This window comes from Staurois parvus, unplaced genomic scaffold, assembly GCF_062004578.1.
Source record: "Staurois parvus isolate SC_StPar_1 unplaced genomic scaffold, SC_StPar_1.0 ptg000300l, whole genome shotgun sequence".
In the NCBI taxonomy this organism is placed as follows: Eukaryota; Metazoa; Chordata; class Amphibia; order Anura; family Ranidae; genus Staurois; species Staurois parvus.
Window position 1 is genome coordinate 615094 of NW_028318096.1, and position 10056 is coordinate 625149.

Below are 10056 nucleotides of genomic sequence, written 5' to 3' on the forward strand. Positions count from 1 at the left end.
TATACTAGTAATGGTGGCAATCAGCGACTTATAGCAGGACTGCAGCGGGCATTCTGACACTGGGGGGAACTGACTTGGTGTCACTGACATCCCCAGTGACACCAATACAGTGATCAGCGCTAATAAAAAGCACTGACACTGTGCTAATGACACTGGGCAGGAAGGGGTTAACATCTGGGGCGCTCAAAGGGTTAACTGTGTGTGTTTCGCTATGGGGGCTGTGTGTTTGCTTTCCACTGTAAACACACTACTTTGTATGGCTCTGCTATGCAAAGCAGTGTGCTGGAGCTGACAGGAGAGAACTGTATTGTTTACATACAGTTCTTTCCCCTGTCAGTAATCACTGGCCGGGACCTGCTGATTGAAAGCCAAGGTCGTGCATGGCGGTGCGAGTAGGGCACTAGTGCGCACCTCCAACCCGGAAATGCTGAATTACGTATATATACGTGATTTTGTGCACCCCTGTTGCCTTGTAGCAATATTTCTGCTATAGGGCGGCGGGAAAGCAGTTAAAGGGTAACTCCACTTACTTAATAGCAATAGTTTACAATTGCTACACAAGTCATATTGTAATTGAATGTTTTTAAAAATGACCTTTCCTTTCTAACCTGTAGTGCTGTAAAATGCAATTTTTCTCCTACATGCCATAGACATGCTGGTAGATTACTTGGCTCCTGTCTAAAAATGGCCCTAGTATGTGTATGTATGAATGTGAATTGGGGACCTTAGATTGTATGCTCCATGAGAGTTAGGGACTGATGTGAATGTACAATATATATACATGTAAAGTGCTGTGTAAATTGATGGAAGTACCAATAATAAATAAATAAAATGCAATATGGCTACCTGGAGGCTTTCTGTGTACAGATAATGTACAGAACGCCCCCTAGAAATGTAATTTCCTGCTTGTGTGATTGGCATACTGATTTTCCCACAAGTCTGCACTATTAATATTATTATTATTACATCGAGTTTATATAGCGCCAAAGGGTTTGCTCAGCGCTGTACAATAGAGGGGGGGACAATACATGAAACAGTACAGCAACTACAAACAGCACACGAGGGGTTAGAGGGCCCTACTCTTTCGAGCTTACAATCTTGAAGGGAGGGGGTAGTGGTACAGGAGGAAATGGCTGTGGGGGATGGAGTGGTAGGAGCAATGAAGGAGAACTTAGATACATATCATACATACATGCACTAAGATGCATATCAGATTTTAGGCATCCCCTGCAACAAAAATTTCATTTTTAGTGAGATATTCCCAGGGGGAAATCATGTCTAAGGAATGCAGACCCTGCCAATGTCCTCATTAGAGCCCTGCAGCTTCAGCAGCTGAGAAATAATTATAAAACCATTCACATTTACTCTGCACATGGACACAGACAAACTTATCATATTTATTATTAAATAGGATTTCTATAGTGCCAAACTGTTTGCGCAGTGCTTTGCAATCTAAAGGGAGACAATACAGCAACGATACAGCTCAATACAAGAGGGCTCTTTGTAGCTTACAATCTAAGAGGCAGGGGCTGGTAATAACTGTGGGGGATGAACTGATAGAAGAAATAGAAGATTCAGTTATTAGCTGATGGCAGGATAGGCTTCCCAGATAAGATAGGTTTTAGGGGATCGCCTGAAAGTGGACAGAGTAGGAGATGGACAGATTGGGGTAGAGAGTTCCAGAAGATGGGAGAGGCTCTGGAGAAGTCCTGGAAATGATTATGAAGGGAGGAGACAAGGGAGCTAGAGAGCAGGAGGTCATGGGAGGAGCGGAGAGGACGGTTTGGGCGATATTTGGAGACAAGATTGGTGATGTAGTTTGGGGTGGAGTTGTAAATGGCTTTGTATGTTACTGTTAATTATATTAATTTTATTCGTTGGAGGGATTGGCAGAGAGGGGTGACGGACACGGAACAGTTCGTAAGGTGGAAGAGTCTGGCAGCAGTATTCATGATAGACTGAAGAGGAGATAGCCTGCGATTAGGTAGGCCAATGAGGAGGGAGTCACAAAAGTCAAGGCGAGAGATAACAAGGGAGTGAATGAGTTGCTTAGTGGTTTCAATGGTTAAAAAGGGGCGTGTTTTAGAAATGTTACAGAGGAGAAGTTTGCAATATTTGGACAGTGATTGGATTTGGGGCTGAAAGGACAGGTCAGAGTCCAGGATTGCACCTACCATCTTGGCATTAGGGGAGGGACTGATGGTTTTATTATTTATCTTGATGGAGAAGTCAGTTATTTCTTCAAAATAACAAAAGATAGGAATCCGCAGCAAAGTTTGTTAAAATCCCTGCAATGTACATAGATCACACAGGTGGGAAAAAATGTTTCTTAACCACTTCCTGTCCGGGCACTTTTACCCCCTTCCTGTCCAGGGCAATTTTCAGCTTTCAGCGCTATCACACTTTGAATGACAATTGCGCGGTCATGCAATACTGTACCCATATGAATTTTTTACCATTTTTTTGAGACAGATAAAGTTTTATTTTGGTGGTATTTATTCACCGCTGGGATTTTTATTTTTTTTACTATGTAAATGAAAAAGTCCAAAAATTTTGAAAAAAAGTGTTTTTTTTAATAAAATTTTGCAAATAAATAATATTTCATCCTAAATCTTGGCCAAAATTTATTCCGTTATTTTTTTAGTAAAAAAAAAAATCCAAATTAGTTTATAACCAAAAATTATAATTTTTAAACATTTTTTTTTACATTTTTATTTTATTTTTTTATATTATTATTTTTTATTTTTATTTTTTTTTTCACATACTGTCACCCTAGCAGTACAGTGTCACCATGGTGACACTGTACTACTTGTGGGGGGGTGATGAAGATTTTTTTTTTTTTTTTACACTGATTGCTTTTACACCCATATAGGATGTAAAAGCAATCATTTCTCTTTCTCTCTGTCTGCATTCTTGCAGTCATTGAGAAATACTGAGTGAGCTGTGATTGGTCACAGCTTGTCACATGGTACAAGGCTGTTGTGAATAGCCTTGTAGCATGTGACCTCTGTGATCATTCACAGATTTCACACGTAGTAAGCAATGATGTCACAAGTGACATCTTGCTTACTACTTTGCATGTGATCACTGATTCGCCAATCAGTGATCACATGACCGGGACCTCGTAGAGAGGTCCCGTCCGACGATCGGTGTTTCACTGTGTCCGGAGGACACAGCGGACACCGGATCGCGGTGGTGCGCGCTCCTAGGGAGCGCGCACAGCTAGAAAAGGCGGGTGCCGTTTAGGAACGGCAAACCCGCCCCTGGACTGCCACCGCCCTGCCGTTTATAAACAGCAGGCGGACGGCAAGAGGTTAACAAAAGTGGAGGTACTCTTTAATATTTTCTGACTTCACTTGCTGCATGTTTCCTTGCAAAATCTATTTCAGCTAGAAATTCCTACCAACCACTCACATTTGTTGAGAGAAGTCAGTAATAGCAGCCTCCTTATTCTCCTCCTTCAGGGGCTCATTCACATCATGTTTTTAATGTAACATGCTTGTCAGTATGCGCTTTACCACAGAGCACATTTGGTGCCATTCATTTTTTTTCAATAAATTTTTATTGAGTAATGACATAAGGAGGAAAATAATAACTGTTACTGTTACATATGGTAAGTGAGAAGATTTACAGTATACAGAAGTATAAGGTAATATACACTATATTGCCAAAAGTATTGGGCTGCCTGCCTTTACACGCACATCAACTTTAATGGAATCATAGTCTTAGCCCTTAGGGTTCAATATTGAGTTGGCCCACCCTATGCAGATATAACAGCTTCAACGCTTCTGTAAAGGCTGCCCTCAAGGTTTAGGAGTGTGCCTATGGGAATGTTTGACCATTCTTGCAGAAGCACATTTGTGAGGTCAGGCACTGATGTCGGACGAGAAGGCATGGCTCCCAGTCTTCACACTAATTCATCCCGAAGGTGTTCTTTTGGGTTGAGGTCAGGACTCTGTGCAAGCCAGTTAAGTTCTTCCACCCCAAACTCACTCATCCATGTCTTTATGGACCTTGCTTTGTGCACTGGTGCACAGTCATGTTGGCACAGGAAGGGGCCATCCCCAAAGTTGGGAGCATGAGATTGTCCAAATGTCTTGGTATGCTGACGCCTTAAGAGTTCCCTTCACTGGAAGTAAGGGGACAAGCCCAACCCCTGAAAAACAACCCCACACCATAATCCCCTTCCACCAAACTTTATACTTGGCACAATGCAGTCAGGCAAGTACCGTTCTCATGGCAACCGCCAAACCCAGACATGTCCATAGGATTGCCAGACAGAGAAGCGTGATTTGTCACTCCAGAGAACACATCTCGACTGCTCTAGAGTCCAGTGGTGGCGTGCTTTACACCACTGCATCCGACGCTTTGCATTGTACTTGGTGATGTAAAGCTTGGATGCAGCTGCTCAGCAGTGGAAACCCATTCCATGAATCTCTCTGCAAGCTGCTGCTATGCTAATCTGAAGGCCACACAAAGTTTGGAGGTCTTTAGCTATTGACTCTGCAGACTGTTGGTGACTTTTGTGCACTGTGCGCTTCAGCATGCGCTGACCCCGCTCTGTCATTTTACGTGGCCTACCACTTCATAGCTGAGTTGCTGTTGCTCCCAGTTGCTGCCACTTTGTTATAATACCATTAACAGTTGAATATTTAGTAGCAAGGAAATTTAATGGATGGACTTATTGCACAGGTGGCAACCTATTACAGTACCACGCTTGAATTCACTGAGCTCCTGAGAGTGATCCATTCTTTCACAAATGTTTGTAGAAGCAGCCTAGGTGCTTGATTTTATACACCTCTGGCCATAGAGGTGATTGGAACACCTGAATCCAATGATTTGGAGGGATGTCCCAATACTTTTGGCAATTTAGTGTATGTTAAAATAGAAAATTCAAACAGTAATTGTGCGTTTATAATGGAAAATATAAGTATCACATAAAATCTTAAATAGTTATTAATACAAAACATATGGAATTATATGAATGATAATAAAGATTATATTATCCATAATGCAGAGAAGTAAATAATTTTTTAAGGTATAACCGTTATTCCACTAACATATTGTAGATGAGAAGGTCAAGGATAAGTGAGAGCGGAGTTCCACTTAACCTATCAAAAAATAAAAGTTAGCAGCTACAAAAACTGTAGTTGCTGACTTTTAAAAAACAGCCATTTACCTGTCCCTCGGTCCCGTGGTGTGTCCCCCACAGCTCGTTTCACCGGCCGTCCTGTATTCCAGAAGGCCAGCATCTTCAGTGTGGGCACCTTGCTGTGATAGCTTGCGGCTTCACAGCCAGGTACCCACTGCACATGCGCGAGTAGTGCTGCGGTTTGTGAGTGGTCCCGTAGTCTTCTGGGACCTGTGACGTGTCCCAAAAGACTACAGGGAGGGAGGGAGGACACCTTCCGCTTCTGATCGCACAGGCGATCGGACCGGAAGTGGGAGCGGGTACCTGTCAAATTCAGGTACCCGCTCCCCAAAGGTGCCAGTCCTTAATGGGGAGCAGTCCTTAAAGCGTAACTTGCCCTTTTGGGTGGAGCTCCGCTTGAAAGAGAAAGAAGGGGAAGGGCCAGACAGGAAGTCAGGAACGAGGACCAAGAGAGTGGACATCAATACGAGCAAGCAATTAGTCTATAAATGTAACAAGGATTTATTACAGTCTAGTGGGATGACTTAATCCAAGGAGACCAGATTTTCTCAAATGTATGAGTTTTATCTTGAAGAATGGCAGCAAGTTTTTCATTGGTCATATACCACACCATCATGTTCTTAACTAAGGTAGAACTAGGTAAGGAGGACCACCATCGTTTTGCAAAAGTTTGTTTGCCTGCAGTGAATAAGAATGTTAGAAGACCGAACTAGTCATTAGTGCAATTGGGCGGTTTAAAATTTTGCAATTTTTCCTTTGGAATTCTTTGTAATCTTTTACCCAACAGTGTATGTATCAGGGTTCGTTCACACTTGGCTGTTTTACCAACGCTTTCCAAACATCCCTATAGTGTTTGGCAAGCGTTGGTCCAGCATTTGCGGAACGTTTTTTAACGTTCCGCAAACGCCGCATGCGTGGTTTAGCGGCGTTTGCTAGGCATTTGCTGAGCGTTAAAAACGCCCCACAAACGCCTATAATGCAGTTTGAATGGTGTTACCGCTCTGCAAACGCCCCGCAACCGCACCGCAAATGCCAGCCGGGCATTTGCGGAGTGGCACCATAGACAAGAATAGGAGGCTTCAACCCCTCCAGACTCGACCAGAGGCATCCGTTTTGCCGTGACGCGTCGCAAACGCTCCTGTTAGAACAGCACCATGTGCTGTAATGTGCAGAATTGGCGTTTGGGAAGAGGTAAAAACGCTTCCCAAATGCCTCTCTGCCGCCTGCACACAACGCTAGTGTAAACATAGCCTCATTCAGTAAACATTAATCCAGAAATTTTTAATTTTGCAGCAGTCCCACCAGATGTGTAGGAGTGTGCCAGTTGTTTGTCAGCCTCTGAAACATTTATCAGAGATTGCAGAGTTCATTTTAGGCAGTCATTGGGGAACTAAATACAAACGCACCAATAATTCATAATTCAATACAATTGCTGTTGTATTAATTGAGCAATGTGCTGTCGTATGTCAAATATGGTGCCAATTTTTGTCCCCTAACCTCTCACCTAGATCTTCCTCCCATTTCATCATAAACAGTGCTTTGAAAAAATATTCATACCCCTTGAAATTTTCCACATTTTGTTATGTTATAACCAAAAACGTAAATGTATTTTTATTGGAATTTTATGTGATAGACCAACACAAAGTGGCACATAATTGTGAAGTGGAAGGAAAATCATAAGTGGTTTTCAAAACTGTTTACAAATAGTCACCTAATTAGTGAATAGTCCACCTGTGTGTAATTTAATCTCAGTAAAAATACAGCTGTTCCGTGAGCCCTCAGAGGTTTGTTAGAGAACATTAGTGAACAAACCGTATTATGAAGGCCAAGGAACACACCAGACAGGGCAGGGATAAAGTTGTGGAGAAGTTAAAGCAGGGTTAGATTATAAAAAAAATACCCCAAGCTTTGAAAATCTCACATAGCACTGTTCAATCCATCATCTGAAAATGGAAAGAGTATAGCACAACTGCAAACCTACCAAGACATGGCCGTCCACCTTAATTGACAGGCTGGGCAAGGAGAACATTAATCAGAGAAGCAGCCAAGAGGCCCATGGTAACTCTGGAGGAGCTGCAGAGATCCAGAGCTCAGGAGGGAGAATCTATCCACAGGACAACTATTAGTCATGTACTTCACAAATCTGGCTTTATGGAAGAGTGGCAAGAAGACAACCATTGTTGAAAGAAAGCCATAAGAAGTCCCGTTTGCAGTTTGCGAGAAGCGATGTGGGGGACATGGCAAACATATGGAAGAAGGTGCTTTGGACAGATGAGACTGAAATTGAACTTTCTGGCCTAAAAGCAAAACGCTATGTATGGCGGAAAACTAACACTGCACATTACCCTGAACACACCATCCCCACCGTGAAACATGGTGGTGGCAGCATCATGTTGTGGGGATGCTTTTCTTCAGCAAGGACAGGGAAGCTGGTCAGAGTTTATGGGAAGATGGATGGAGCCAAATACAGGGAAATATTAGAAGAAAACTTGTTAGTCTGCAAAAGACTTGAGACTGTGGCGGAGGTTCACCTTCCAGCAGGACAACGACCCTAAACATACAGCCAGAACTACAATGGAATGGTTTAGATCAAAGCATATCCTTGTGTTAGAATGGTCCAGTCAAAATCCAGGCCTAAATCCAATTGAGAATCTGTGGCAAGACTTGAAAATTGCTGTTCACAGACGCTCTCCATCTAATCTGACAGAGCTTGAGTGATTTTGCAAAGAAGAATGGGCAGAAATTTCACTCTCTAGATGTGCAAAGCTGGTAGAGACATACCCAAAAAGACTTGCAGATGTAATTGCAGCGAAAAGTACAAAAGTATTGACTTAGGGGGGCTGAATACAAATACACACCACTTTTCAGATATTTATTTGTAAAAAATTTTTAAAACCATGTATCATTTTCCTTCCACATCACAATTATGTGGCACTTTATGTTAATCTATTACAAAATCCCAATAAAACACATTTACGTTTTTGTTTGTAACATGACAAAATGTGTAAAATTTCAAGGGGTATGAATACTTTTTCAAGGTACTATATGAATGTGGGCAGGAGTCCCATTTTCCAAAGGTTGGATGTAAGGTGATAAGGCCTGTAGCATTAGGATCATGGAAACATATTTTCTCAAAAGGGGTCAGGGATTGAAGTGAAGAAGAGCTAATAACGTCTTACAAAATTCCTAATTTGGATATATCTGGAGATTTCACGAGAAGGTAAGTTGTGTAGTGTTTTCATAGCAGAGAGGTCTAAAACATTTGTGGATGATATTAGGTCATAAATTCTGTATAGGTTCTTAGAGGTCCACCATCTGAAGTTATCTAAAGCCATTCATAGTAAAAGGAACCTTAACACACCTGACAATGTACAATGCTGTACACCACTTAAAAATGGTGCATGTGCTGTTATTTGGCAGCATGCTTCAACACACATTACTGCATTGTGCTGCAACACATGTCCATCTGCAGGTGCACAGCAGTAACAAAATTGCCAAGTAAAGATGGTATGAAGGGTTCCTTAACCATTTCAGCTCAAGTTACCATCTATAAAGGGCTCCTGGACACAGTAGGTCCTGGTAGGCTTTAGCAATGGAACCACCTACCATCAATGATAGCTGCAGTCCAGGACTGAACACAGAAGGTGAACAGATCAGCCTCTGTGCTTCCTGTTGCAGACTGCTTTATCACAGATGTAACCAGGGGTTAGGTCCCTTTAATTTTAACTTCTCTGCAGAGGAAGAGTTGTGACATGGGGGGTTGGGGTGACCCTTGGTGGGGAGACTGAGAGCCGATTTACACCATGTAGTGCACAGCAATGCACTGTGCTCTCCTGTGTGATTCACATGAAATCTGGGTGCAGTGCGACTGAGTGAGCTGAAATCAGCTAAAGTAGTGCAGTACTTTACAAAATGCAGAGCAACCAGATTGCATGGTACTTTTGTACCATGCAATCCAGTGTAGACTAAAGCAATGCATTTGCGACCTGTGTTTGGAGTGTCATTAGCATTGCACTAACACCTACTGCAGATTGCAAGGGCAGTGTGTACTGAACGTGGTGCTGGAAATGCACATGAAGCGCAAGTTTCCTGCGCTATGTTCTGGTGTGAACTAGCCATACGTTTGTAGCCACCAAGAAGAGGACCTCGGAGGGTTTTCGGTGTGCTCTCCCCTACAGAAGGATAAGCTTCAGTGCTAGGCTTGAGAGTGGGAATTGAGCTAAGGACTGAGATTTACTATGTGAGTGCGACAACGCTCCCTCCATGCAGCTTGGCCCCACCCACAGCTCGGCACAGCATTTGATTGACAGCAGTGGGAGCCAATGCCTTCCGCTGCTATCAATCTGTCTAGGGAAGAAGGGGACAGCGGCAAGAGCCAGCACTGGATTAGATCAGGCTCATCATGTAAGAATAAGGTGGCCTGCACAGCAGACCCAACAATGAAAGAGCTGTGCCTGCTTTCACATGAAGCAGGGCCTCTCTGAGCCCCAGATGGCGGGAGTTGCTGGAACTTATTTCCCCTGGGTGTGGAGCCTGCACCTGTTGCAGAGGGAGGTGAGTAAAGAGGCACTCCTACAGTTTAATATTTATAAACATTGTAATTTAAGATAATAATTTGTGTTACTTGTGTTTTACTTTAGTCAGTGTGTGCAATCCTTTAAAGGATATGTTAACCTTTAAAAAAAAAAAGAAGATAATAATAAATTCACATTACTATTGCAGGCTAAAAAAAATGTGCATTTATTTTTTTTTTTAGGAGCCTGGAAAGGATTGCACCAATGATCAGCAGATTGCTGATGTGATACAGGACTTCTACAGACTGTCAATGTAAGCTATCTGCTCATATATCTTAGGTGCAGGCAGTTTCACACTGACAGAAAGAATCGATGAACTACCATGGCACT